At 41.1% G+C, this 4,955-nt stretch overlaps 1 pseudogene across 1 annotated transcript; it reads left to right on the top strand.

The window, feature by feature from the left end:
- Positions 1–3,224: 3,224 nt before the first annotated feature.
- On the top strand, positions 3,225–4,955 carry LOC108517071 (elongation factor 1-alpha 1 pseudogene; annotated as a pseudogene). Its single transcript, XR_001881996.1, has one exon. The product of XR_001881996.1 is annotated as an elongation factor 1-alpha 1 pseudogene (transcript).

The following is a 4,955-nucleotide window of genomic DNA, read 5'->3' as shown; positions in this document are numbered from 1 at the left end:
AGCAGAGATTGCGCCGCTGCACTCGAACCTGGGCAACAGAGCAAGACTCCATCTCAAACAAACAAACAAAAAGAGAAGATTTCAGGAGTCTGTTTCGTTGAACAGGGTTTTAGTAACTTGGTAAACACAAACACATGCCAGATTTAAAATGTGGCATCACAAGAAAAACAGTCACAGTCAAGATGTGGAAAGATATTAACCTTACGGAAGCTGAAGCAGAAGAAACCTCTAACTAGATTGGCATTGAAATAAAGAAATGCAATTGACAAAATTAAGGAGGGACAGGAGCCAGTCTTCTCTGTGAGGAAACTTAAATAGTTGGGCTTTCTCCAGTCCATGAAGACATAGGCAGGGCTGCAGGGTCCTGGGAGCTTCTATGTCCAACCATAAAGAATCAGGAACCTGCAGTGAAGGCAAAGTGTAGCCATGTAACAGCTACTTGGTTTTGTTCTAAAACTCTAGGGGTTCTTCCACTCAATTGGAAAGCTCCCAACGTGTTTTTCCAACCACCAGGTCCAATCTCTTCGTGAAGAGCCATGGCCAAGAGAATAGGATTGCTTGGCTGGAAGGGATCTTAGAAATCTAAGAGTGATTGAGGGTTTGCTCTTTGATGATGATCTTCCTGGTTTCCAGTTCCAGTTTTGCAACTGGGTGTGAGTTCTTGAGCAAGTTATTTGGCTTCTCCAAACCTCAATTTCCACAGGTGTAAAAGAGGAATTATAATATATACAGTGGATTTTGTGAGAGATTAAGTGAGAGGATTAAATGCTTGTAACCTGGTACATTTTAAATAAACAATAAAATAATTGGCTATTATTTTATTTAATTCCTTCATTTTATGGATACAGAGAAGATAATAACAATAAATATAAGTAATGCCTGGTGTAGCACTTTACCTTATGAAAATATTTTCCCATGTGTTTCCTTATCTAATTCTTTTGCTGCCCTATGGAATGGGTTACTATTAGCACTATTTTACAGAGCAGGAAACTAAAGTTTAGGCAGGTACCATAACCCATTGAAAATCATGTGAGATAATGGTTGTTGCAGGACTTGAATGCAGGTCTTTTGAGTCTCAGAGCAGTATGCTTTCATCTGAATCAGGCCAACCCTAGGCAGAAGTATTAACAGTAGCTAACATTCACTCTGGGGGTAGCACTGGCTGGGCATTTAAATGTGTTATTTCATTTAAACCTCACAACAACTTTATAATAAAGATAGTATTTGAGTTTTCATTTCAAAAAAGTTAAAATAACACCCACAAGGGTCACTGAGTTATTAAGTAGTGGAGCCAAGTTTGCATCTAATCAGTTTCATGTTTTATCATTAAACTGTCTACAAATAGAAAGCTATGCAAGAGGACAGTGTCTTAAAAGAGTGTGATCTTCCAATAAGTCATAGCCTGTCTTTATCCAGCACCAGGAGAGGTGTGGGAGAACATGGAATAACAATATGCAAACATCATTACATATGAGCATTGTGCCAGGCACTTTACATGTATTATCTTCATAGCAACCTCAGAAGGTATACATTATTCCCCCCCATTGAAGACTTGGAGAAATTATTCCTTGCTTAAAATTACACAGCTAATGGCAGAGCTAAGATTTGAAGCTCTTGACCTTTCTACAACGGTGACACTGCAGCTTTTAGAGCACAGAGGAACTTAAACATCATGGCTGCCAGTTCTCACCCTCACCTATGAACAAACTGAGATGGTAAGAGCCCATGTTTGTCCTCATAGGTAGAAACTGCAATAGAAGTCAACCTGTCCAACCTCCAGCCCAGTGATCTTTCTGTCTCATCATACAATATAAACATGACCCCTGCCTCAGGGAGCTTATACTCCAGTTGCAGAAACACAAATAATCAGAAAGCAGCATAAGTGAATATGTATTGGAGACTTCACCCTATGAAGAAAAGGTATGTCTTCTAGAATTTAAAGAGAAGCAGAGTCAGTGAGGACAGGAGAGGCAAGTGGGCGGAGGCTTTCTACTTTAATACACATAAGAATCACTTGAAAGAATCCACTTAAATTCAGATTCCCAGGCTGGAACCCAAAAGTTTGAAGTCAGCAATGTATATTTTTTTAACAAACAGTTCTGACTCTGAAGCATGTGCCAAAATTCACTACTTTGGGAAACAGGAAATTTGTGAGTAGGTTCAAAAGAGCAGTAACAATTAAGACTGGGTGTAGACAATAGGAACAGATTCAGGAGCATTTTGTAAACTAAGCAAAACCATTTCAATTTGTATGATAAATTGGGACATTTTGGAAAAGGGGTGAAGATGAGTAAGAACTGTGTGAAGAATGGTTTAAACCAGAGAGAACAAGGAATGAGGAGGAAAAGACAGAAAGACCTGGGTGAGAAAGGGTGTGTTTTACAGGCATTTCAAATGGGAAACCAATAGGAGTGGCAATAGGAGGTCAGATGGAGGGGATACAGGAGATGGATGTAGAAGCACCTGATGGAGGAGGAGTAGCTGGGCCTGGCTGCAGATGCACACAGCTCTATCGAGCTCAAAGTTAATAAATACTATTCTAGTTGTACACCGTGACCAAGTTAAAAATTCTTCACGAAACATATAGTCATAAAAGGCATAAAGTGTTCCTTTCAGCACTTCCTACGTGAAAAGGGATGCCAAACCTCACATTCTTCACAGTGTCCTGAAAAGAACCCTTTTAAAGGACACATATTTACAAATGTTGTGCTGATACCTGATCTCACCCAAACCAAGAGGCCCTGGGTTTGGCTCAGAAAAGGGTGATTATTTAACTCTTCTTCAGCAGTTTTCTTCATACTCTTCATTTTTGCACAAAGAAAGAGGAGTGCAAAGCTAATGCCGGATATTCAGAAAACTATTTTCTAAACATTTTAAAATGCTCAAACAGCATTTTAAAAAATCCTTTTTTACAGGTAGAGGAAAGATGAGGTACTAAAATTGGATATCAAGGACTCCTAGTCTCCAATGAGTAATCTTGTTGAAAAAAAAAAATCAATAAGATGACAGTACAACTCAAATAATTTCTGCCAAACCAGATAAACCTCCAATAACTGTGAGAACTTTCTGATTATTTTATTTTAACTAAAGGGCCCAGGTCTTTGAAGTTTTTGCTGCTGTTGTTGTTGTTGTTGTTGTTGTTCCTGTTTTTCCATTAACACTTGAAAAACAGTAGCTGGACACCAAAGTCTAAAAACTGTTTAAGATCTTTTTTGCAACGGGTTTGCCACCAGAAGACAGGTGTTGTGAAAACTACCCCTAAAAGACAACATGGGAAAGGAAAAGACTCATATCAACATTGTCGTCATTGAACACATAGATTCGGGCAAGTCCACCACTACTGGCCATCTGATCTACAAATGCGGTGGCATCGACAAAAGAACCATTGAAAAATTTGAGAAGGAGGCTGCTGAGATGGGAAAGGGCTCCTTCAAGTATGCCTGGGTCTTGGATAAACTGAAAGCTGAGCGGGAACGTGGTATCACCATTGATAGCTCCTTGTGGAAATTTGAGACCAACAAGTATTATGTGACTATCATTGCTGCCCCACGACACAGAGACTTCATCAAAAACATGATTACAGGGACATCTCAGGCTGACTGTGCTGTCCTAATTGTTGCTGCTGGTGCTGGTGAATTTCAAGCTGGTATCTCCAAGAATGGGCAGACCCGAGAGCATGCTCTTCTGGCTTACACACTGGGTGTGAAACAACTAATTGTTGGTGTTAACAAAATGGATTCCACTGAGCCACCCTACAGCCAGAAGAGATATGAGGAAATTGTTAAGGAAGTCAGCACTTACATTAAGAAAATTGGCTACAACCCCGACACAGTAGCATTTGTGCCAATTTCTGGTTGGAATGGTGACAACATGCTGGAGCCAAGTGCTAACATGCCTTGGTTCAAGGGATGGAAGGTCACCCGTAAGGATGGCAATGCCAGTGGAACCACGCTGCTTGAGGCTCTGGACTGCATCCTACCACCAACTCATCCAACTGACAAGCCCTTGCGCCTGCCTCTCCAGGATGTCTACAAAATTGGTGGTATTGGTACTGTTCCTGTTGGCCGAGTGGAGACTGGTGTTCTCAAACCCGGTATGGTGGTCACCTTTGCTCCAGTCAACGTAACGACTGAAGTAAAATCTGTCGAAATGCACCATGAAGCTTTGAGTGAAGCTCTTCCTGGGGACAACGTGGGCTTTAATGTCAAGAATGTGTCTGTCAAGGATGTTCGTCGTGGCAACGTTGCTGGTGACAGCAAAAACGACCCACCAATGGAAGCAGCTGGCTTCACTGCTCAGGTGATTATCCTGAACCATCCAGGCCAAATAAGTGCTGGCTATGCCCCTGTGTTGGATTGCCACACGGCTCACATTGCATGCAAGTTTGCTGAGCTGAAGGAAAAGATTGATCGCCGTTCTGGTAAAAAACTGGAAGATGGCCCTAAATTCTTGAAGTCTGGTGATGCTGCCATTGTTGATATGGTTCCTGGCAAGCCTATGTGTGTTGAGAGCTTCTCAGACTATCCACCTTTGGGTCGCTTTGCTGTTCGTGATATGAGGCAGACAGTTGCGGTGGGTGTCATCAAAGCAGTGGACAAGAAGGCTGCTGGAGCTGGCAAGGTCACCAAGTCTGCCCAGAAAGCTCAGAAGGCTAAATGAATATTATCCCTAATACCTGCCACCCCACTCTTAATCAGTGGTGGAAGAACGGTCTCAGAACTGTTTGTTTCAATTGGCCATTTAAGTTTAGTAGTAAAAGACTGGTTAATGATAACAATGCATCGTAAAACCTTCAGAAGGAAAGGAGAATGTTTTGTGGACCACTTTGGTTTTCTTTTTTGCGTGTGGCAGTTTTAAGTTATTAGTTTTTAAAATCAGTACTTTTTAATGGAAACAACTTGACCAAAAATTTGTCACAGAATTTTGAGACCCATTAAAAAAGTTTAATGAGAAAA

Source organism: Rhinopithecus bieti, unplaced genomic scaffold (genome assembly GCF_001698545.2).
Source record: "Rhinopithecus bieti isolate Rb0 unplaced genomic scaffold, ASM169854v2 scaffold_39529, whole genome shotgun sequence".
Classification (NCBI taxonomy): domain Eukaryota; kingdom Metazoa; phylum Chordata; class Mammalia; order Primates; family Cercopithecidae; genus Rhinopithecus; species Rhinopithecus bieti.
This window is presented reverse-complemented; position numbering and strand designations above follow the sequence as displayed.